This window comes from Leptinotarsa decemlineata, unplaced genomic scaffold, assembly GCF_025532065.1.
Source record: "Leptinotarsa decemlineata unplaced genomic scaffold, Ldec_3_MD MMD2_tig00026345_RagTag_RagTag, whole genome shotgun sequence".
Classification (NCBI taxonomy): domain Eukaryota; kingdom Metazoa; phylum Arthropoda; class Insecta; order Coleoptera; family Chrysomelidae; genus Leptinotarsa; species Leptinotarsa decemlineata.
This window is the reverse complement of record NW_027412696.1, coordinates 3,052,610-3,079,113: the sequence shown is the minus strand read 5'-3', so window position 1 is coordinate 3,079,113 and position 26,504 is coordinate 3,052,610. Positions and strand designations below refer to the sequence as shown.

The 26,504-nt window shown below is 36.9% G+C and overlaps 1 protein-coding gene and 1 long non-coding RNA gene across 8 annotated transcripts in view; one reads left to right on the top strand and one right to left on the bottom strand.

The window, feature by feature from the left end:
- The window catches only part of LOC111505991 (CUGBP Elav-like family member 1), a 901,046-nt gene that overhangs the window by 215,367 nt on the left and 659,175 nt on the right, over nt 1–26,504 (bottom strand). The gene's annotated exons all lie outside the window — the stretch shown is intronic.
- LOC141486091 (uncharacterized) lies at nt 6,216–6,896 on the top strand. The gene is made up of 2 exons (XR_012467640.1): nt 6,216–6,354; nt 6,441–6,896. It is a non-coding gene; the product is annotated as an uncharacterized lncRNA (long non-coding RNA).

The window sequence follows — 26,504 nt, the reverse complement described above, 5'->3', positions numbered from 1 at the left end:
TCTTGGGTGATAAGATGCATTGAATTTTATGGTACACTGATACTTATCAGCGAAACTTCGAAATTTCACTCCACTATATTGTCTTCCATTATCACATATTATCACTCTAGGGACACCAAACAACATAAAAACCTCGGACTCTATTTTACGAATAACTGCATCTGCTGTAGCAGTTCTAAGGGGAAAAAGCAAAGAAAATTTACTAAGGTAATCAGTTACCACCAAAATGTATTGATTACCCTTTTTGGATTTCGGAAGGGGTCCAATTAAATCTGAGGCTATCATTTCCCAAGGTCTATCGACTTTTGGATGAGAAACCATCTTATCAGTCGGTTTTTCCTGTGATACTTTATATGCAGCGCACACGTTGCAATGCCGTACAAACTTGGAAATGTCGTGACGCATTTTTGGCCAATAGTACCTACTAGCTACCCTGGAGAATGTTTTGAACACTCCCATATGACCAGAAGTGGCGGGTTCATGGGCTGCTACAATGATCTTCTGACGCTCACTTTTTGGGACTACCAATTTCCATGAATCACCTGAACTCATGAAAGCAGGATGATCTGTGAGAACATGTTTCCACAGACGACCTTCGTGTTCTCTCCAACTAGCAAATTTCAATGGGTTTCTACGAACATTATCGACCATAGACCGATACCACCTATCATTGTTGGAACTACTCAACTCATGCAACTTATCTGAATCAACTCCTGCTGAATCGACAATTGGTACTGACCTAGAAAGAGCATCAGGCACCACATTATCCTTACCCTTCCTATGTATCACCTTAAAATTATACTGTTGGAGTCTGACTGCCCAACGTGCTAATCGACCAGTCAAGTCCTTCAGGTTATGAAGCCAGAGAAGACTGTAGTGATCGGTTTGGACTGTGAATTCCACTCCTTCCAGATAAGGGCGGAGTTTCTCAACTGCCCATAAAACAGCGAGGCATTCCCGCTCAGTAGTCGAGTAATTACGTTCTTGTTTTGTGAGTGATCTGCTGAGATAAGCGATTACTCTATCTCCTTCTGGGTAAGGTTGTGTCAGGACGGCCCCAATGCCAAACCCTGAGGCATCAGTCTGAACCGTAAATGGCCTGGAATAATCAGGACAACTTAAAATTGGAGCAGCAACAAGACATTCTTTTATTTTTCTGAAAGAGGAAGAACATTCTTCGGTCCACTGGAACTTTGAGTTCTTACGAATAAGAGCGGTTATCGGAGCTATCATGGTGGAAAAATCCGGAATGAATCGACGATACCAGGAGAATGTTCCTACTACCCTACGAACCTCACTTACATTTGTTGGTATTGGTAATTCCAGCATAGCTTTCACCTTGTCTGGGTCTACATGTAACCCATTGCGATCTACTACATAACCCAAATACTTCATTTCTGGACGGCAGAACTGACACTTTTCTATGCTTATAGTGATGTTAGCATCCCTAAGTCTGCGAAATACTTCCTCTAAAAGAGATAAATGATGTTCGAATGTCTGACTGACTATCACCACGTCATCAAGATAAACAAACAGGTTGGGCTCAAGATCATGTCCGAGTACATTATCTATAAGCCGCTGAAAAGTAGCAGGTGCGTTATGCAGCCCGAATGGCATTCGTTTAAATTGAAATAGTCCGCGATTGGGAACAGTGAAGGCTGTAAACTGTTTCGAATTCTCTGCCATCTTCACCTGCCAATATGCAGATTTCACATCTAGACTTGACAGATATTTCGCATCGCGAAGTTTATCTAACGTATCAGATACCAAGGGAAGTGGATAACTGTCACGAACTGTGACGGAGTTCAACTTTCTGTAGTCTACGCAAAACCTGAAAGAATTATCTTTTTTCTTGACTAGGAGAATCGGAGATGCCCAAGGACTGTTAGACGGCTCAACAATACCCAATCTGAGCATTTCATCTAATTCCTTATCTATATGTTGCTGGACTACTGGGTTCACCCTGTAGTACCGCTGCTTGATAGGTGGACTGTTTGTAACTATCACATGTTCTACTTTCGTAGTACAACCTAATTCATTACCCATCAGCGCCAAATTCCTATCTATTACTGCTTGAAGCCTCTTTTTCTCCTGTGGAGTCAACAATGTTTGACAATTCACTTGTTCTACTGTATTAGCAATGACGGGTTCATCGGAAAAATGCCACTCATTGTGGCGGAGATCAGGAACGATCCCCATGGTTCTCCAAAAATCTGCCCCTAGTATCAACAAATGTGGCAGCTCAGGTACGACCATAACCTCTACCAACCGAAGTCTGCCCCTCAAAGACATTGGGAGGTCCACCATCCCAATACTTCGACAACTGACCCCATTAGCAACTATACACGATGTGACCTTGTTTCGATTTACAGGAATACCCAACTCCTGAACAATTTCCAAACCTTTTCGGCCAAGTATGGTACGTGAAGCTCCAGAATCCAACAAACCCAAAACCGATTTACCTAAAATGTCGATGTTCAAATATGGCCTCTCATCGTTTACAGCATGTTCAAGTACGTAATCCAGTATGACTCGAAGTTTATTGATCGAGGATTCCTCTGTGACACGCCTATCCCGATCAACTAGGGGTGTCGTCTCCCGTTTCCCTGATTACTACACTTAGGACAATTTCTTACAGTTACTCCTTCCTCCTTACAACGGTAACAAAATTTTCCTCTCCTGACGGTACAGCCAACAGCCCTATGACCAGGTTTGTTACACCTGAAACAAATAACTTTCTTTTCTGAAACCCTAGAGTTACCATCCCGATCAGAGGTATTGGATTGACAACTATCCACCGCAATTTCATTAACACCAACATAAGCGAGATCTGGTTCCAAAGTGCCACTTCTCCTACATGGTGCTGAAAAACTTTCCACAGTTTCCTTTCTAACCTCCAAACGACGACCTAACTCTCGAAGTTGACTAATCGAAGTAACTTCTACCAAAGCTAATTGGGTCTGATAGAATGGCGTAATATTCCTTAATAGAATTTTGAGTTTGGTCTCCTCAGATATTGGACACGTCAACCTATTGAAGTAACCGGTCATAACGGCAATATATATACCAATAGACTCGTCTAATCCCTGTGTTCGCCTTCTAATCTCCTCAAAAAGCTTTTCGTTATAATTTGGGGAGAGATACTCTTCCTTAAGTAAGTTAACAAATTCATCCCAAGTATTGGCCTCCTTCCTATAGGCTAAATAAAATTGATATGCACGACCAGAGAATAAATCAATGCCTGACTCGAGTAAAGTATCTTTAGACACATGACGGGCTACTCTTAACTCTTCAACTCTCTCTAAGAATGCGCTAAGTGAAAGTCCCTTTTTATCTCCTGAAAATTTCAAGTCCCACTTATTAGGCAAAATCTGTTTGATATTCTCCGAAATTGAATGAGAGGGGGAAATACTAGAGGATCTACGCGTAGGACTAATACGTTGCGCGAATTGACTCTGGTTGAGGAGGGTGAGTTGTGGTGGAACTTCCTTTTGATAAGCTTCTGCCTTCTGGTGTAGTAAGTCCAATAGTGACAGTGCCTTGGCCAAAATCGTGGGACGATCTGTTGTATCATTTTCATCGATATGGTCAATTCTATTCAATACATGGCCCAACTTCGACTGTAGCCGCAAGAAAGCATTACTATTTGGTCCATCCTCAAATCCTGCTACCATAGGTTCTATCTCTTTCAATTTCTTCTTGACAGCGTCCACATCTTCAGCCACAGTGAAAGGATAGGTTGGATACTTTACACTACCTCCACTCTTCTCGAGTCTCATTGCCATCGACAGAGAATGACGCATTTCATCTACGGTGCCTGTGGCGATACCTCTGATTTTGAGTTCGTAAATGAGCTCATCTTGTATCAACCGATAAGCTAATATTTTATAACTCATCGCGTTTGATTTACGTCCAGTCCAGTGAAAGAAAATAATCAAGTGTTGTAAATATTTGAAAAAAATCAACTTCAGACTTCAGAATTGTCACATTATTTTCAAATTCCAAACTATACTACATCAAATTTTACGGGGCCCCACGTTGGCAAGCCAAAATGAAACCTCGACACTGAGCCGTATCAGTGGTTAGGTTTTCTCGACCACAGGTGTCGGATGACAAGTGGACATTTGCCGCTAGCTTCAGTGAAGAAGGGGTGGTTCGATAAGATGTCACTGAATTTCAAGTTATTTATGGGCGCCAGGTAAATTAAATTTCCAGACAAATACCCGATTTCGCAAACTCAATCTTCCAATTTACCAACTCCGATTGAAACAACAAACCGTAGTACTAAACCAATTTATTAACATCAATAATCATAGTTTTTCATGTAGTTTAGGATCTTCAAACTTTAACCTATAACAAAAATTAACCACTGGACTGGAAGCGTAAGTATTAAAGTACTAAGCAGGCATTAAATATTACGCAAAAATAAAACAATAAGCTCACTCAATACAACAAATTTAGATTCTGACATGTAAATGGGAGTAGCAAGCAACTATATAGCGTCTGACGCAGGTAAGCAACCGTTATCTAACGTTACTCGTACCATAAGCAAACTAAGTAGGTAATAGTAAGCACTTGGCAACTATAAATAAATCAATATCAAGCAGAAAAGGGAGGAGAATGCATAAATATCATTTCCAATAACGGGAGTTCTGCTAATAAACGTCGCTTGAGCTCAGGCGCATGCGTTATACCATATAGCTAAATTACTCAAAAATATGCAGTTATATACAAATAGCGATATTACCAAATTATATGCATTTACACCTCTAACAATGATGAGCTATAAATCAGCTACAAAGCAACGCGATATCTTAGTAACAAGCAATTATGAAGAAGAAAAAAAAATAGCATTCAAACTTGCGTGCTCCTCGAAATGTATGGCACACGCCAATTCGGTCCGATTCTCTGTAGCGCCCTGTAAATTGGCAGTTTTGGATCGCCCTGTATATTCCACTGATGAGCGTTAGTCTCTTTTAGGTATCCGCCTTGCACATAGCCTCTCAATGTGTTCAGAATTCCAGGAATTATTGGACTCCAAAGACCAATAGGAGAAGATAAAAAAAAACCCTGTCAGAAAGGGAAATTCAAATTAGAAAACTCTACAAAACTGAAAAATCAAATCCCACTTTTGACTAAACCGGTAAGAGCAATTGAAATTACAAACCCCCAATGAAACATTGAAAGACAAAAACATTGTTTTATTCTCTACGAAATATATAGTCACTCCCTGTATAAGTGAATAAAAGGAAATGATAATTGAAAATCTAACGCGAACCCATTTTTGGGAATTGGTTTCCAAATGTACAAATAAATTTGAGATCTGGCAACGTTTCAAAATTTATTTCTAACAAATAAAAACTTATTTCAACAGCTGTTCTGATTTCAGCGTTTTCATGAACCCTCAATCGAAATAATCATAAAATAAAAAATATACATTAACTTACCCTGGCCGAAAGGGGTTTTTACGAACTGCGACTTCCACTTGAAAAGCTGGTTACTTAGATGGTGGACATACATTAAATGAAATTCGGCCTTGTCGCATCTGACAATAAGAAAAAGATTTGGTGAATACCAAAAATAACGATAAAACAAAGCTTAGACGAATGAAGATGCACTCGAACATAATCAAATATATACACATACCTGGTAAATGATTCCGATGGAAATGCTTACACTTTCAAGGTTAGGTGAGATTCTTTAAAAATCCTCTAACAAGTATAGCCGTGGTTATATAACAAAAATACGCCAAATCGTAACACCAGTATAACCTCAGCTTGAAAATTTGTCTCGTAAAATATAGCCCAATGAAGGATGATTGAAATATCATGAAATTTCACGAGTCAACGAATACTAACACCTTCCTTTACTTGATCAGCACACAAAAAGGACAAATGACATTCTCGATCGAATGACCTTCCTGTCAGTTGAAATAGAAAAGCCACCTACTACGAGTCATTGACCTTCGACTGAATACTCTATCCCAAGTCTGTTTCGTGAAAACAACTGAAGTTGCAGATCTGATGAAGGTTGAATGCTCCTTCCGATTGCAACACTACGTGACAAATATTATATACAACCCATTCGAAATATACAAAATTTACAATAAATATTTATTGTCCCAACACAACTCTAGTACAAGGTATTCCTTAACCGAACCCGATTCTAGAGAATTTCGGCTGGAATAGTTGGCAACATCGACGAGCTAAATACCGATGAAATGTTTCTAACCTACCATTCAGACAAGATGTACACAAATCAATAAAACAAATTTGTTAGATCTTCCAAGTAATAATTAATCGAATCGTGGTCGAGACGAAAGAAGTAAGCTACTGCGATTGACGAATGAAGAAGGTAAGCATGCATACTTATACTTTTAAAAATAATTCAGAACACGTCTTTTTGAGTACATTCTTTTAATGATTCGTAATCTCTTTCAGCTACAATCGATCCGATGATCATTATTTCATCAGATGTCCAAGAAATACTCACTCAGAGCCGTCTTTACCGTTTACTTAATGATGAGGAGTCAATATATGGAGTATTGTTACAAGTATCTACATCGCGATATGACTAGAGGAATATATTATAGAGCTGTTGGAGATGATATTCTGAAGTTGCCAAACTCTCTGCAAGGCTAGGATAAATTATCGCATTCTTGACATGGTGTAAACTATCTACAATAATTAAGGAATGATAAGGAGGTACCAACATATCTTTTACAGATTTAACGAATATTATGATGCAAATTGACCTGTTTGTAGGTGTTCCTTTAGGCAGTACCAAAATACCAGACTCAGACTCAATATACAAGGTGTTCTAATAAAATATGTTCTCTAGATAATCTTTGTAATAGTTTATGTTGAACTAGTAAATGAATGAAATAATTATAGTAAGGTAGCGTGTTATTACTAACATACCTGAGGTTCAAAATGAACGTAACACCTCACATTTATTAGGTATGTACGAGATTAGTTGCATCATATATATTCAAGCGTGTAGCTTGTCGATCGCGCTGTGTTGGAAAGGCCTGCTCGAGGTCATAGTATAGATACGAATTGTCAAAAGACCACCCTTTCCATTCGAAAAAAAAAAAGAAATGGTAGCGCCCTCGCTGGCGTTTATATGAGGGAGTTCTGAAAATAATTAATTTTTACGAACATTTTGTTCGATATCTTTCCCTGTTCGAAAGTTATGCGGAGGGGAAGTGGTAGGGCGACCGAATGGAAGGGAGAATGCATGATGGAACTGTTTAAGGTCTGTCTGAAAAGAAGGTTTTTCCCTGCGGTATGGAAGCAAACCAAGGTCGTTTGTATACCAAAGAAGAAAGGAAACCTCAGTTTTGGCGTGAAAGGGAATTGAAATTCTCTCCTAACCAGTTTTGGAGAAGGAATGGATACAGTAATGGATGTGGAGAAAATGATGGAAAGGATAAAAGAGAATAAGACAGGAAGGAGACATAGTCTGGTTGTGGTGTTCGACCTGTTCAACGCCTTCAATACCACGTGTGCACTGGCGATTGAGAGGTGCGAGTGCAGGCCTTTGCTGATGCCTAGCTGGTCATGATTGAAGGTGGCTCCGTCAGTGAGATCATGGATAGGTGGAATAGGCTTTGGAGCGAATGCAAAGCATGAAAGGAAATTATATGGTTGGAGTAAAACGAAAGGGAGACAAAGTGTACATACAGTCCAGAAGGGATGAAAGACCTCTAGACGAGAGAGAGATTCTGACAAAAACGAATGTGAGATACCTGGGAATTATGATGATGATGATGATTATGATGATGATGATATTATCAAGAAAAATAGAAAGATGGATCAGGCAGAACTTCACTCTTAGGGGAGACTGCGTTAGAGTCATATATGAAAAGGTTGCTAAACCTGCGGCTATGTACGGGGTGCAAGTGTGGGCGAGTAGAGTTCATGACAGTAGAGTCAGAACGGCACCGACGGCTACACTCAGACGTCTCAGGTATAGCTGCTCCTTCATATTGAAGTCAGGGCCAGATACTATGATTGGAAAATGAATGATGAAAATATTATTGGCGACAGAGATAGACAAGATACTCCTCTGAATGCCAGGAATGTTGTTGGAGGAGGAGATTCCGGACGAGGAGATGACTGAAATGTACGCGGATGCCGGAACGACGGAAGAACGGCCATAGGCTGTTCATATGAAAGGAACGAGGCTGAATGGGGCCCAGGGAATGAAAGGATTCCCGAACAGAACAGCGTGAATAAAGGTGGACTGGTCGCTATAGAACGAGCTATTGGAATTTGGAGTAGGAGAGTGTCAGAGTAGTCACTGACTACGGCATAGCGGTGGAACTTATGAAAACAGTACGAGTGAAGAATAAAAGGGTAACTATGATTCAGCGAGTGATTGGGGAAAGTAGCGTGAGGAAAGCACGGACTGAAGTTGTCCGGCAGAAGGGATACCATGATGGTTATCTGGGTAATAAAAAAGCCCATTAGGAAGCCACTGAAGGAATGAACAAAGATAATGTCATATGGGAAGTTGGGAGAATGAGCAGTGAGAGAGAGGAGAGGAAGAGGATAAAGGAATGTATCACGAAATAATTGCAGAGGAAATGGAAAAACGGTATGACTGGGCGACTGCTCTACAGATTCTGTAGAACAGTCGAGTATACATTATTGAATCTGTCTAGGAAGGCTGTTCAACTATTGATGGGACACAGTAACTTTCCGGGGTACTTGGCCAGGTTTAACCTGGGTCTGGAGGTGTCCTGCCCATGTGGATGGGGAAGCCTGAAACGGCAGATCATGTGATTGATAGATGCATGGACGGAGACAAAGTTGGGTGGCGAGAATGGAGAAAACGGCTGAAACAAGAAAAGGAAGTAATTCAATTGAGAGATACGAATGGAAAGAGGCACGAATGGATACGAGTCACAAACGTATGAGCAGAGAGCGTGGTGCGGGATGGACGGGACGGATGAGAGGCAAGCTGCAAGCTCGCCGATCATTATTTGAAGTGGTGACGGTCTTTCCAATCCGAACAGAACATATCTAATTTGCTCTGTACGGCTTTGTGGACCTTGAATGTCGGAGCTTTCTAGGAGACAAAGTGTACTGAGCTAGCTGATTTCAATAAGTACTGGTAACTGATAACTTAATGATTAGATCGTAAAATGAATTTTGTATAAGTATATCTTGAAATGTTTTTTAGAATTGAATAAAGTTGGGTATTCTGCCCCCGCTGGTTCGTCCCTTATTGTGGTCGACATTACTCGTCGGCTGCACGAAGCGGGGGTGAGTTCGGAGAAATAAGGATTCTCCTGACAGTGGTGGCGTTAGATAGAGGGAAGACGCCCAGTTTGAAGGCTTACGAACTAGAGCAACAGAGGGCTATGTCATTATTCATATATACGAGTATTACCTTGAAAATACAATGTTAGGCTACTATATGTCTGAATTTCTTCAATTATATGATTGAAAACCAACAGTCGTATACTAAGCATATCCTCAGCAAATCCTTACGTGATTTTTCAAAACCTTGCATGACTTATATATAATTCAATGACGTTTCAATAAAGAGAGTGGAAATCTATAAGACGGATGGAAATATCCAGTGAAATATCCAACGTTCATGACAGAAATTATTGCAGTAGTGATTGCAGCTGAAATATGTTATCAATTCTGCAAAAAATAACTTGTGATTATCCGATTACAAAGATGATCACATGAAAGTGTTTTGGAATATTATGTCTGACTGAAAAATGATGTCCCATTCAATGATAGGGAAGATGTTTTCATAAAGATTTCAGGATAAATCGAAAAGTTAGTAAATGGAGAAAGAAACTAAAGACTACTCATGCCAGAAAAAACCAAATACTGATTTGATTCGAAAAATTGAAAACTATTATTAACGTTACAAGGTCGATATGTAGCAAATAACGGATGAGGTTGAATATTGTATAACAACCAAATCCGTTATTTGCGTATCGGCCGTGTGTCGTTCAAGACTATCCGTAATCCCGCTGAAAGATTACATTTTGATTTAGAAGAAAGAACAACAAACCACGTATCTCGTAATTCTACAGAAAAATCTCAACATCGGGTTGTTATATGGAACAGCTTAACAATATCACAATAATATCATAAACAACGTCAGTTTTTCGCGAGTTTACCATAACAACTACCACGGATGAAATTGAAGAAACTGAGACACAAAAAACAAATTCCTTCAGAAATATTGGGAGAATCAAGTGCAGCAAGTTTTGATTTACTGCCGAAAATAACTCGAGAACGATATAAAAAAAATATGAAAATTTTAGAACGGCCGTCTGCTGTTTCAAAAATCTCAACGGCTGGAGTTTGTTAACATTAACTTTTCAATTGTCATCTGAATACCGTTAAATCGAAATATCAGTATGGGATTACGAAATAGATGTTATTACTATTATTTTCTGAGAATCAAAACAGCGACAAAAACTAAGAGGAGTCGAAATAAAATCAAGGCACAACGCAAAAGTCTTCAGAAAATTAAAACGATTTTTGAGACCTCGTAGAATCAATATTAAAGCGGAATGGTGATATTTTGAAAATATGTTATGAATATATCGAATTAATTGATCTTCAATTCATTGTATATTCCAGTCGAAGGGTATCGATCACATACTTGAGGTGGAAAAAATTTGAAAACCTGGATTTATGTTCAAACTTTATATGTTTTTTGGAACTGAATCTGAAATTTCCTGACAAAATTTATTATCTTGCCTACTGAGGAATCCATGTTTCGTGAATGGAAATGATATATACTTCCGAGATTTTTTGGTAACAAAGTTTGATTCAATTTTTGCTCTTTTGTGGTTTCTCTATAAAATAAATACAGTACTTCCTTAGAAGCGATCCTACTACCTAGGACCTTCCCAATAATTTTTTAGTTGTCAGTATATTGTCTACATCATTATCATCATTTTTCTTCAATGAAACCTCTCAACATAATTTTGCTTCACTCTTTTTTTATTTAAGTTTTCAATTTCTGATTCTGTTACTCAATTCTTCTCATTCTGTTTCAGTTCATATTACAAGGTGATACGTAACGGCCATTTTGTAGCTGCGGCCATCTTGAATTTGCATCTTTTTCAAAGTGTACTACTATTTATATCCATATTGAGGTAGATGTATGAAAATATATAATCCGCCATTTTGTAGCTGCGGCCATTTTGAATTTGCAACTTTTTAAAAGTGTACTACCATTCTACTGGCAAAATTATTTTTTCATCACTGTTTTCCCATCCCCCAAAATTTCCGGTGGATGAATTTATATTTAGTATTAGCATTGCACCCGTGTGGAGCCAGGGGGGGTCGCTACTATAAATAAAAGCTCGAAGCACTATATGCGCCCCCCAATCTGGCGAAGCGCCAATCTAGTTAGCGAGTATTGTATTTGTATTGGCGAATACTGTACAGATACAATCAACAACTTCATGTGTATCACTACTTTGACAAACTACTCATTCGAAGTTGACGAGCAGTTGCGAAACGTCAGCAGAGAATTTGGCATTCCAGCCTGGGATACTGGACCATATTGAATTTTTGTTGGCGCGGTAATGAATTCATTAAAATTTTCCGCAGGCTTCGACTTTGACACCTTTTATCGCTCGATGTCGATGATATTTCAAGCGGCGACAATGCTTCGGAGCGGCAATGTCAATCAAACAGATTGGAACAATCAGAATGCCGTGTGCGGATAGTCTAAATCAATCGGTTTATCGGCAGTCCGTTGGAAACGGTGGCGTGGAATTATTACTGTCTGGATGGAAATCCCTAATCTGAGTGAGGGTATAATACAAGTTTGGTGAGTCTGCTTCGTTTGGTGCTCATTCATAACATATTAGGCCATTTGCTTCGGCATTTCACCGCTGAATAATTCAAATCATTCTTGACTGAGATGATTCTGAAAAGTGGCATTATTTTTAATAAGTTGCCAGAAAATATATCTTCGAAAGAGCCAGTAATGAAGGAATGCGACATTACAAAAGATAAAAAAGAGAGTTATTACAAATTATTGTGACTGAATACTTTCGATAAGTTGCATTTTGAAACTATGATATTAATCCAGTCATTTTAGGTTCTTTAATCCTCAATCTGCGGAAAAATTCCTACTGAGCTGAATTTTGGTATACACCTTCACTATGGCGTTTTAATGAAGATGTTAAAAATCGACATTGATATCGTGCCGGCTAAAAAAGTTATAAGGGTCAAAAGTCACGAAAATCAGTTTTCGCGAATATCTCGTGACCTATGGCTCGGAAGTCAAAAAACTACAAAAAATTCATTTTGCATATTTCTGTGAAGTCAACCTTTTCGGACTAGAGCGCTGAGAAAGCGCTCTCACATAGGGTTTTGTATACCGTATACCGCATTGAAAGAGATAATAATGACATTGAAAAACTTGTAGAGTGGTTTACTTTACATGATCCTTTTTCAACTTGCAATGAAGTATATAAGTATATAATCAATGAAGTATATAATCAAATCAACTGTTATAATGCCAAAGACATTGGTCTGCAGTCAATTAAAAAATGATAGGTGTAAAATTCGACAAAATTACATTAAAATGCTCTGACAGAGTTCTTCCATTATCATTAGTAAACACTTCTACCATGGTTCATAACTCTCAGGTACCGATCCGTTATTGCTATTTCAACGAATTAGTTTAAATAAAAAATTTGAGGAAAATCTTTGTGAATATTAACAATATGAATTAAGTCCAAATCCAACAGCACTATTTGATAATTCTGGCATTAGTAAAACTCAGAAATCAAAAATAAATCAATACTTGGAGCCGATTAATTATCAATTAGTTTGTGGTAATACAACATACATAATTGATGGTGGCAAAAAATGATACATTCAATATCATCATAAACAAATATTTTGATTATTTATCAAACAATTTTCGTCAAAATATTGTTGTAATTTTTGATGGTTACTCCGATACCAGTAAAAATATCAAAGCGATGGAACAACTAAGACGAACCGCAGCCGTTTCTACATCTTGTGAAGTGCACTTCAATGAATCGATGGAAGTTCCTATCAGTCAAGAAAAATGTTGACCTATTCGAATTAACAAAAGAAAATCAATTGGAATGCTCATTGAGAATTTCGAAAAAGATGATGCTGACGTCTTGATAGTTGAAATCAATAAATAATACTACAATTATCATTGGCGAAGACATAGATCTATTGGTACTTCTCATAGCACGCACACAAATACTTGATCAACCTACATCCATTTTTTTTGAGAAACCAGGAAAAAACAATATTGAAACAAAAGAATACTCGACTGAGAGCCTCAACAAGTATCCAAACTGCAAGAGAAATAATCTGTTTCTACATGCTATGACCGGATATGACACAACTTCAACACTTTTTGGGAAAGGAAAAATTAAAGTCATGAAGATGTTTGAAAAAAGACCCGATTTACACAATTCTGCAGAAATATTCCAACAAGACAATTGCGCTTGAAATGCTGGAATACATTTTCTACTAGCACAATTACAGATACTGCAGCTTTGCTAAACTAGCAAGACAAAGCACAGCTGTGAAGTTTCAATTATTACCACCCATTTCTTCAGCAGCTCAACAGCATATTTATCGAGTCTATTATCAAATACAAACCTGGCTAGGAAAAAAATTGATCCAGAACAGTGGGGTTGGGAGTTGAAAAATAATATATTACAACCAATAACATTCTTTTGTAATTGTACAAAAGGTTGTGGCGGCAAAAGTGGATGTGAAAATATTGGATTGACATGTTCTAAAGCTTGTGGACATTGTCGTACCCACAAGCTTTAGAGCAGAGTCCACTAGTGAAGAAAATTATGAAGATGTTGATTTAAATACAGCAATAAGTCCACTCGATGTTTTGTCAGCAACTTTTGATGAATTTGAAATTGAGGATATCGACGACGAAATAGTATAAAAGAAAATTATATACAACTTTTTTTTCCCTATTTTTCAATGTACAAATGAAAAATTATTGAGCGTAAATAATAAAAAACCTTTTATTACCGTTCATGGATTATGCCTACGAGGAAAACCATGTAAAATACCTTGCATTCTACCTCAAATGTGGTGCGGAAACGAGTGCATCATCATAATGTAGTCGCTTTCTCGACGCTCTAGTCCGAAAACGGTTGACTTTTCAGAAAAATGCAAGTGACATTTTTTGTAGATAATCATATGAGGAATAATTTTTATAATCATCTTCATCGACCTTCGAGCCATAGGTCGCGAGATATTCGTGAAAAAAAAATGATTTACGTGACCTTTTGACCTTTATAACTTTTTAGCCGGCATGATATCAATGTCGATTTTTCATATCTTCATTAAAACGCGATAGTGAAGGTGTATACCTAAATTCAGCTCAGTTGGAATTTTTCCGCTGATAAAACCTTAAATGACTGAACTATATGTTCTTTCTACTTCCATATAAACATAGAATTATTCACAAGAAAAATAATTTCGAAACAAATACTTTTATATGTACACTTACAAAAAAATCTTTTTTTCTATTCAATTTGTATTCCATACATTCGTTATGGAATTGAATCAAATATCATTCACAGGATTGCTACGCAATATAGTAAATGAAAGAGGTCAAATTTCACTTACATGGGACACTGTCATCCTCACTGGTTGACATCCGACATTTCGACTAGAGACACTTGTCTTATCGCCTCTTCAGTACCAAATCAGGATAACACCATAAAATAAAGCAATCAATTCATTTTTGTAATTACAACTTCACGTTACAAATAAGTTCAATCTACTCATGTCATAGATGACATTATGTAATAACATTCATCCTCGCAGTAGTAGACGAAACGTTTGATACTACAAGTACCATTCGATCACGGACTGTCAGTTTGGATACTATTAATTTTACTCGTCACTTCGGCAGTGAAAACCTATATTTTCATAGTATTCTGATCGTTCCACAATCATCTGGCTTCTGGCTGTTTAGGGCTATTCATGTACGTTCCAGATTACAAGTAAACATTTCTCCGTACTTCATAATGTTCCAGCATATTCACGATTGCTGAAAAATGCTTGTTGAACATTTTCAAATGTTTTGGGCTGTTCAAGAACTTACTAAAGGGTGAAACTTCCAGCTTTTATACCTTTGAAAGCGCGTTCTTCGGTTGAAAACGCCAACCTTCTTTATGGACGAATGATATGACATTACAAAAATTAAAACTTCGTGTTCTATAAAATTTGAGACTATTCTGGATGACGAAACATTCCAAAATATTCCGAGATGATCTCAAATATTGTGAAATATTTTCAAAAATACTCTTTTCAGGTTAAAAGGAAACCTTCAGAGATAGAGGATTGGAAGCTACAACACTATATCGTTGGTGGTTCCACAATTATCTGGAATGTTCCAGAACTTTCCAGACAGTGGAACTTCCAGTTCTCATATCTTCGAAATGGCACATATGTCCTCGTGCATTCGAGACTATTATGAAAACTTTCACAATAACCTGAAATGTTTCAAGATATTTTCGAACGTTTCAGATCATTCCAGAATGTTCCGGGATGTTCTGGAAAGTTGTGGAATGCTCTAGATTGTTCTGGACTGTTCTAAAATTTTCTAGAAGGCAATTCGAGTCCTCATATTTACGAAACTACGCGTTTGAGAGTGAAAACAGAAACCTTTTTCACGGATAGAGGATTGAGAGCTACCACATCATATCAATGATCCTTATACAATGATCTGGAATGTTTCGAGATATTCTTAAATGTTCCAGCTTATTCACTACATGAAAATTCCATTACCTTCCGCTACACTAGAATATTCTAAAATATTCCTGGATAGACAGGGATTTTCTGGAATGTTTCCGAATATTTTCTTATGGTGTCAAATGTTCTAAAACTTTCCAGAGGGTGGAACTTCCAACCATCACGTAAATGCTATAACACCATTTTGAATTAGAAACATACATAATAAACATTATTGCTGGGTGTGAAAATTTTTACAGATACCTTCACGAAAACGGTTCGACTGATCTTTGATCCTGGCAAAAACGATGTTTTTCAAAAATCATTTTTCTTGAACTTGTCCATCTGGAGAACGGCATTCTGCTGGATTAAACTTCCCTAGACGGGTTCTCCAATTGTATAAATATAACACACAGCGACATTAATCGGAAGTGTGAGCGATAGATCACGTTAGCTACTCACACAACAAGAAACGGTGAAATAAATGATGCTTTCTTCAAATGTTATGAACTACCAGTATCTCATTTACGCTGGGAAATCAGTATTGACTGCTCTCAGAATTCCCAGTTGTTTATTTCTACCCTTTTAATCGAAGAACTAAAACTTAACGAACCTTATAACCATGATTATCAACAGAGACCTGTCGCCTGAATTCACCTGCTGAAAGAACAATGGAGAAAAGTACTGCAGAGTCAGCGCAAGATGTGGGTACAAATAAACTGCTCGGGAGAATAGAGTTAGCACTTATGTACTGGAACTGGCCGATAATGGATGATAATTCATATTGAATCTTATTGATACAGTTTATTGAACTCGTATTTTCGGTTGCTTGCGGTTTTGTGAACTATCTAGTGAACTTTTCACAACGAAGTGTTATTTAAATATATTTTCATAGATATGAGGCAGAAACACTGTATTTCATGATAACTACGCAGGTGGTGTTATATTGTATATTTACATTGAAAGGAGTTATTCATATGCATGAGAACAATATATGCCATTTAATTTATTTCGTTGAATATGCCATTTAACAAATGTTATTCATCAGTGTTTCAAATCATTTAGAAATAGTTCTGATATAATAACAGTTATGAAAAATGAAACTATCTGTTACCAAACCCAGGGCAGCAGGCGCGCAAAGGAGGGTTACAAATAAGACAGCAGGCGCGCGTATTAATAAAAAAAATACTTTTTCAAAATGAAGAAATACATGTAAAAAGAGTTCGAAGTATATCAACCTACGTACAGCGCCATCTGCCTACGTATAAATCAAGCAATAATGTCGATAATTCTGTCAAATACAGATACCAAGCATTCAAACGAGAAAGAAGAGTTACAAAAAACAAACAAATACAAACAGGAGTAGCTAATATAGAGCGTGTTAATGTTATTGAAAAAATACTTTTTTCAAATGAAGAAAATACATGTAAAGTGAGTTCGAATTATATCAAGGATGTTACGTACAGCGCCATCTGTCCGCGAATGGATCAAGCAATAATGTCGATAATTCTGTCAAATACAGATCCCGATATGAAATGAAAAGGAGAGTTACAAACAAACATACATACATACAGATGAAGCTAATATAAAGAGTGTAAAAACAAAAAACACATCCGCTTGAGACAGCATATTTTTAAAGCATCGACCTTCACATCATACAATTCAACAGGCATGATGAAAAGAAATTGAAATTGCGTTGGTTTTGTTTTATGTAGTGAATGAGGATTGAGGTTGCATTTTCGTTTTGTGTTGTCGTTAGGTAGATAGGTACTAATCTATTTCGAAATTGATAACCATGAATATATTTTTGTTTGAGTGAATTTTTTTGAGTCATTATTATTAGTTACAAGTTAATGAGACACTTTGCGAAAAAAAATGTAGGTATGTATAGTCTGCTACCCGAGCAAAGCCAGGGCGAGTCGCTGTTATATAGTTATGAATCATAACAATTCTGGGGATCTCGTAAACGATAAGAGATAGAGTATCGGTTGAATCGTGGCAAAGTTCCGTATTTTAAAGACATATTCAATGATGTAAAAAAATCGAATATAGCTCTTCTGGTTCTAGAGTTGAACAGGAAAAACAAAAAATTCCTATCTCTTATCGTTTACGAGATCCCCATGTACATAAACGAATTTAAATAGCCCTGTATATAGAAACAATCCTGTTAGGAATCACACGTTTGAATGTATGACCACGTTGATCCTTAGCTCGCACAAGGTTCGACTTCTGAGGGTTGTCTTTCGGTTAACGGAAAAACAGATTTTCAAACAGAGTCCATACGAATAGTATTTTCATCGAAAAAAGCTCAGATTGTTGAAACATAGACCCAGAACAAGCACATTTTTTGATCACCAGAATCAAAATACGCTTCTCGACCCATGTTTCACCAATAACGATGGCGTCTTCAGGAGATGAAGAAAACTAATTCCTGACTCCTGATCAGATTATACACATCAATGAATTCGGGAAATTTTCTCGTGAAAGTTCCCGCAAATTTTAACAGATTGAATCATAAAAGAAAATACAGTGGGCTGTTTGGAATGGGACCTTTGTCACACTCTTCATAATTCGTATGCCACACTTTGCTCTTTCCAGCTTTAGAAAACATCCAAATATCTAGTGTCATATACAGTTCCAAGGCAGGTTTATCTCTAGCGTATAACGACACCAGATATAAATATAAATGAAGACCAGAGAGGAGTATTGCATCGTTGGTGCAGTTCGTTCTCGCCCCTCTTTCCTACTACGCTTCACCTCTAACCCCGTTATAGAGAGAAATCCTACTCCGTCAACAATGACACCCGAATTAATGGAGAACAGACCAGGCTGCAAATCCACGCAAATTTTGCAAAGAACGCCCGGAAATTGGGGAAGTGGGGTAACGGGAGAAAATGCTAAGCGATGGTCTTTTTTATTCCGTCAGCAAAGCAGACCAGTATTCGAGTGGCCAAGGAAAAAGGGAAACCATACGTGAGAAGATTTAAAAGTGCTTCGTGTAGGCCTCAGAAAGTAACGGTAATTTGGGCAATTATGTGCCCAAACAAGCTGCTGATGTCGTGATGATACCGACATTGATTGTTGTATACGGGATTTATATATTAGAAACAAACCGGGTGTTCCAGAGTATCGTTAGCATTCGTATGGAAAGAGACAAAATATTGTCACGTTACAGTCTTTCCGTTACAACACACTCAAAAACAATTTTATCATGACTGGGTTACAGGGCTTTATAGAAATATTGCACTCATTGGATATCAGAAATACGTGAGTTAGGTATTTGATTCTTATCAAAAACGAGAAATAAAAACTTTCTATATTTTTTTACCACGTTTATTTGTAACTAATGTTACTACACTGTACAATATTGAAACTGCACTAACATTATTTACAAATGGAGGTGGTGAAAAATGAGCTGAATCCATCAATTCATTTATTTGATTTTCGTTTTACCAGCTACTAGAGAAACGAGCTCAAATCGTAGAGATTGTTGTGTTGAAATGGTAACTAAAATGAAGATAGTACTGTTATGTGAAATGAAATTGAGGAAATACTACGTACTCAATGAAAAACAAAATCGAATGGACTTATTTGATATTGAAACAGGAAAGGGATATGTGTAAGTTTGTTACCAAGAAAAAGTAATGAAGTGAATACAGATCATGAGCATTGGTCAATACACCAATTCGAGTTGGTGAACCAATGAAAAATTTTGATTCATACGAGACTTCTAACATAATTTTTGCAGAAAATGAAACCCAATCACCTTCGTAAATTAGTATACTATTGCAAAATATTTTAATATTTCAGACTGGTCACCAAATATTCAAAGTTGGTGGAAATCGTATTCAAAACAGCTAGATGGTGAATGGAGTTAAAATAATGAAATTCTTGAAGGTAATGAACTAACGATTTTCAAGCACTATTCCAGATGTTGCTGGCCCTAGAAAATAAAACAAAGGACTTCGCCTAAATAGCTTGAAGAAAAAGAAGAAAGAAAGAAATGAAAAAATGAGAACAAAAAAGAAAAGAGCATATTGAAGAGCGACAAAAATAGTGAGACGCGAAGAAAAACAACATCTAGAATCCTTAATGATAGAATAACTTCACATAGAAGTGATATAAAGCTTAATAAGAAATCATGCGCATTAGCACAACATTCTATAGAAACAGGACATAAACCAAATTACTCTAATATAAAAGTTTTACATATAGAAAAAAAATTTCTAAATGCCTTTTTCTTGAAATGGTTAGAATTGATAAGTCTTCTGTTTGTATGAATAAGAAAATTGACATTGATAATCTCAGCAGTAATATACACTAACCTACTGAAACTACATCAAAAACATTGTAATGATGAAAATTGAATCAATCAATAACTCTATCTTCAAAGTCAAAGATTATGACATCATCATACCCATTGAAAAATGACATATATGTGAAGGTATGACATTTGTCAAACCCAAAATAATCCTATACATGTTTAACTTTCTTCGTCAATTTATATGAAGAAGCTTCCCATTGGAAGCCAAAGCTTGGCAAAGTAGAGCAGAGTTATGATTCTATCTGTTTTTGAACCATTTTATATTTTATTCTCACGTTAGTAAGTTTTACATATTTATACAGGCTGATTCACGGTGAATGGCACATTAGACGTTTCTGGTGAACCAGACAACGGTATAGGGAAATATCAAGAAAAGTTGTCGGGAAATTGTTGGAGATTCCAAAAATAATATTATATACAGAGTGTTCCATTTGAAAAATCAAAGTTGCTACTGCTTTCTAATAGAAGCGGCAACACCGCATTGTCGAAAATATTTCAGTTGGCTAGAGAATGTCCGAATATGCCCTCCATTGAATTTTCAAAGTGATCCGTTGTCTGGTTCACCAGAAACGTCTAATGTGCCATCTACCGTGAATCAGCCTGTATATATTGTTATGAAAAGAGTGGGAAATTCCAATATTAACATTATTACATTGAAACGCATCGAAATATGAAAAATTGATAACCGATATAGGTTAGAAAGAAATGTCAAACAAAATTAAATTAACATCTTTGATGAAAAAACGAAAAAGGAATGATAAACTAATTGTTATTATTTAGGAATGATGTGAAATTCAAAATTTATTATTGTGAATAACTTCCTTAGAAACTGACATGAAGTGATACTTATGAAAAATATTTATATTTACATAAAAGTGAGATTAACTATTTTTGTACGAAACTATAAAAGGAAAATGTATCTAAATTTAAGAGCCAATGTTAAATTTGTAGAATAAATAATTTTCCTGAAAAAGAATTTGAAAATTTGTATATGTGAAAATTGGTAGATAGTAACTAGGGAAACAAGATAGATTTTCAATTGTTTTTTATCAACAAGATTATTCTTCTTGAGGCAACGAAAAAGACGCCACGCTAAAATTTTCTCTTCGTGAAATTTGAATTATATAAAGTACATGAATTAAGAATTAAACTGAATAGTAGTGAATACTGATTAGCAATAATAAAATTTTCATAAAATAATAATAAAAATGAAAAAATTTATATTTTACAAAACTCAAATCAATTAAAAATCATTTATCAACATCTTCATCATCATATAATAATATATATATACTTTGCACAGCCTATCTGAATTAGTAGCTTCTCTACTAGTTACATCAACCAAATACAAAGTACGTCTAAGTTTATATTTTACAAGATATATAATCTCATTATTGTAGTTGTCCTGACAAAGGTGAGACTTAGTGACGAGACAATTCTATCAAAAAAGTTTAAATACTTTCATCTAACATAAATGTACCTGCTTCAACTCTGAAAATTCGAAAACTCGAATTTGTTTCATCTTTGAAATACCCAATTTATGGATTTTACACCAATAATCAGTCAACTACATAGATTCCGAAAGTATTTTTTGTTGAAATACCAAACTTGTTTGTAACTTTGACAATTCTCCACTTTCCTAGAGGTTTGCAATGCCACCTTCCGGCAATAGTACCCTTGAAATTTCATTAGTTCCTTCACAAACTCTGACTTTGGAAACAAGTTTAAGTTGTTAATTCTTTCCTACAGTTTATTCCAAATTGATATACGTTGATATCCAAAATTTGACGCCTAACGGCAATAACGTCAAAAACAAATTTGCCACAGCTAGGTAGTTGTATCCAATTTGATTCACCGACACCCCATTAAGCCTCGTAGTTGTCACAAATACCAGTTCGTGATCCACATAAGCCATCGTCTATCTATCACGGGGTCCTTCAGAATGACAGCGTGAACCCCGAGTGTCAGGAGCAAAGCCTGCCGCGATGATGAGTTGGCGGTGTGTCGTTCTCGGTGAAGTGGCACGAAGTGCAAACGATATGCACTAATAAACTGTCAAAGTTTGTTGCCGAACAATAGTTATGTCCCGATGCGATGTAGCAAATCCAGTCGTGTTAATGATGAATGGCGCGAAACGCGAATCGCAGCTCTCGTTATATTGAAGATCGCACCGGAAATTTCAGTTCGGTGCGGAACTTATTGGATTTGAGTCTCTTCAAACATGTAAAGCTGCTCATATCTCAATCTGTTCCGATAAAAACTTCCGATGCATAGAAAATGTAGAAAATCTTCTTAGGGGGCGTTCATGAATATAATTTCATCGAATGACTACAGGTCACGTGATTTGAAACACATTGTCAGTTGAGTTTTTTTCCACGGTATCGGTTTGAAGAATCTGATATTTGACATTTCCCAAATGTTTATGTTCGGCCAGTAATTGACATGTGCTATCCCCTAGGACTATACACATCCGTTTTTCAGGCGAAAGTGTATGCTATCTTGCAGTGTGCAAGGCTTATTGAATTGAGACCTCGAAGAAATGAGCGGATCAATATTTTCACAGACAGCAAAAGCGCACTAGTGGCTCTGACAAATCCGAAGGTGACATCAAAACTGGTCTGGGAATGCCATGAAGAACTGAATGAACTTGCAAAGGGGAACAAATTAACTTTGTACTGGGTGCCAGGGCATTCAGGAATCACAGGTAATGATAAAGCTGATGAATGCTCTAGAAGCGGATCATCAACTTCATATATAGGTCCTGAACCAGCTCTAGGGGTACCAAAATCATTTGTAAAAAACCAGATTAGGACATGGACCAATAAGAAGCACATTGAGTACTGGACAAAAGTACCTGGTAACAAACACAGTTCAACCTTCATTAGGAAACCGTCTGAGAAAAGAACCGAAGAACTACTTCAATATAGTAGGGATCGGCTCAGAATAATTACATATATACTAACCGGTCATTGTCCGCTTAGAGGACAACTGAATAAAATGGGGCTGTATAACGGAGACCTCAGCTGCAGATTATGCAACGGAGGAGCAGAAACAGCTCTACACATCTTATGCGAATATGAGGCACCGAATCACAGGAGGGGTAATATATGGACGTACGAAATTACGTCCAGAAGAATATGACGAACATCCAACACGGAACCTGTACAAACAAGTACAGTAAACGAGACTGATGAAATGGGTGTCATGGGAAGATGGGAGAATAAACGCAATAAGCCCAAGTGGCTGCTTTGTTTTCTAGAGACTTAGACTAAATAGACAAGTCAGACACCTTCCAAGGTACCAAAAAAAAAAGAAAACATGTGCACTAGTTCTGTTTGCAAATGATATTATTTGCTGCCAATGTGGGTTGAAATTCAGCATACCTGTCAATAATGAAGAGTATAACCCAATTACAAAAGGTAGATGTAGATCAGGATTATGTTAACCAAATAGCAGACCGATATTACTTGATTTAACAACAAACTCGTATGACAGCAACAGAGACTGAGCTAGTTCAAGAAGACATTCACAAAGAAGTTGAAGTTATATATGTGTATATACTTTTATGAATCAGCTGTGTATGAACAGAATGAAGACATTGTTGAAGAATATACAGAGATTAATGGACCCAAAAATTTCTCCGAAAATGATCATTAGACTTGGGAGTATTTTGAGGAATTTTCTTATCAATGAGTGGGCTATGCTTAAAGACAGGCAGTAAAACAAATCTAAAGAAATTAACTTCAAATGTTCAAGCCCGTCTCGGATCTACTCAGACAGTAGGTTGAAAGGACTGACGCCTATCAGAAAACAACTACTCCACTGGCTAATAACACGAACGGTGTTGGATTATATCCGACAGGCGTCAGTGCAAGAATCTTCACAGAAAATTACCTGGATATGCAATTGGCAATACAACTGAAAGAGCCGAACTTCAATTTTGGAACACACTTGCAGACCGGTTTCGGGCTCCTTAGCCACTCAGTCAGTTCAAGATAGTGATCACCATCGAGTCGATGATATTCTATAATTGAAAATCGAAATTCTTTCAGAGTATTTCATTCCTCGCCTGACGCCTGTCGGATATAATCCAACGCCATTCGTGGTATTAGCCAGTGGAGTAGTTGTTTTCTGATAGGCGTCAGTTCATTTAACCTACTGTGTAGGTATATCTGAGACGGGTTTGAACATTTAAAATTCATTTCTTCAGATTTGTTTTGAGGAATTGTCACAATTGTTAGGGGACAAACCTTTTGTCAAATCTGCAACACCTTGTCCTCGTATCTCCCTAGCAAAAACACCAAGTGTTCATAATTCTAATGTTGAAATGAAAAATATGAAAATATGAAAAAAACGAGTGGAAGTTCCCCACATTTTTTCATATAGATGGGGAAGTAGAAAGCCAAAACCTTTCTTTTCTTAAAATTATTCCCTGCTAAAAATATATATCTTTCAATTTGAACTAGATACTTCTGGCTGGGATAAAATCAAATAAGCGAATGAATGTCATTACGTCCTGTCATAGATGACATGGGAAGATTTGTATTATTCGTGACATGAAGTCGTAATCGAATGAGAGAACTGAGTGCTTCATCTTGCAATGTTATCCAGATTTGTGCTGAAGAAGCAATGAGGCACGTGTCTTATTCCGAAACATCGAATATTCGCCAATGAGGATGACATTGTCCTCTCTTATACAGTGCATTTCTTCAATGTCCCCCCTTTTATTTTTTTAACGGGTCAACTCAAAAATTGAAATTTGGTATAATGAAATAAATACATGAATACTTTATTTTGGAGTGAAATTGATAAATGAAACTTTTAAGATGGCGATACTTCACTGCCTAATACTTCATAACCCTAGAATATGTAGTGAATTTCTCCACCTACTACAAAATGGCGGAACTTTTAATAATTGCCTGAATACATTGACATTTAACTACATAATATGAGGTAATAAGGTTGGGGTCAGTTCAGAAGAAGAACACAGTAACGTCAATATCTCTACAAAAATTTATTATTCTCTGCCGTATATCCAATATTGAAGCAGTTCCGTACACCTTTTGCTTCAAATAGCCCTATGAAAAAAGTCCAAAGATGTCAAATCTGGCAAGCGGGCTGGCCATTCTGTAGGACCTCGACTGCCAATCCAACGACCGGGAAAAGTAGTATCCAAATAGTTTCTTACTTGTCTGGAGTAATGTGGTGGTACTCCTTCGTGTTGGAATACAATATTCATATCCAATTCATTAGGATTCGTTTCGACGACAGGGTCAACAGTAGTTTCCAGCATATTCAAATACAGTCCCCATGTTCAATTCTGATCAATAAGTGGAGGTCCTACTATATGGTTTCCCAATATTCCTGCCCAAACGTTATTTTTTTCTGGATATTGGGTATGTGTTTCCGGATAACGTGAGGGTTGGTGTCACTCCAATAACGGAAATTTTGTCTGTGAATATTGCGGTTAAAAAAATGTACATTCGTCACTGAAACAAATATTGTGGAGATATGTAGGATGCCTTACAATGGTTTCCGTCATGATTTCGCAGAATTCTGTTCTTCGATCAGGGCCATCTTCAGTTGATTGGTGTACCATTTCAATTTTGTATGGATGATACGTATTCCTCTTCAAAAGTCTCCACACAATAGAAGGAGACACCTCACAAACATTCGCGTAAGAATAAGTAGCCTGTTCAGGATTTACTACAATCTCATCAATTATTTGCACTTGCTGTTCTTCCGGAATGTACGGATGACCTGGGGTCTTTTTGTTATGTACACTACCGGTAGTTGTGAATTTGGATACAAGTTCCCTAAAATATTTTCTACTGACGGTTCGGAAAACGTTCATTGAAAATCCTTTCTGTCTCGTGAAAGTTACGCGTCGCACCGTGAATAAAAATCGCTTGAATTTTTTCTTCCAGTGGACGAGAATTGACCATTTCAGAGATTGTTGACGTGGTAACATTTTACTAGTAAAACCGAAAACTAAATGAGAATATTCTAACCGAACCATGATGTTCATTGTCGTACTTACATTTTTTGACGTTTTTATAAACGGACAATAACTTAACAGACCTTATCGGGTTGTTGGAATTATCGTATGGCAGATAAAAAGGAATATTTCTAGAAATATCGATATTAATGTGTTTGTCTTCAGTAAATTATTAAAAGTTCCGCCATTTTGTAGTAGGTGAAGATATTGACTTCATAATCTAGGGTTATGAAGTAGTAGTTAGGAGCTTCAAAATGATGTGTCAAAAGACCCCCTTTCTATTTAATTTTTTTTCCAGATGGCGCTCAGTCGCCATCTTCAAAGTTTCATCTGTCAATTTCACTTCAAAATTAGGTATTTATGCATCAATTTTATTATCCCAAATATCAATTTTTTCAGTTCACCCGTTCTAAAAATAAAAAGGGGG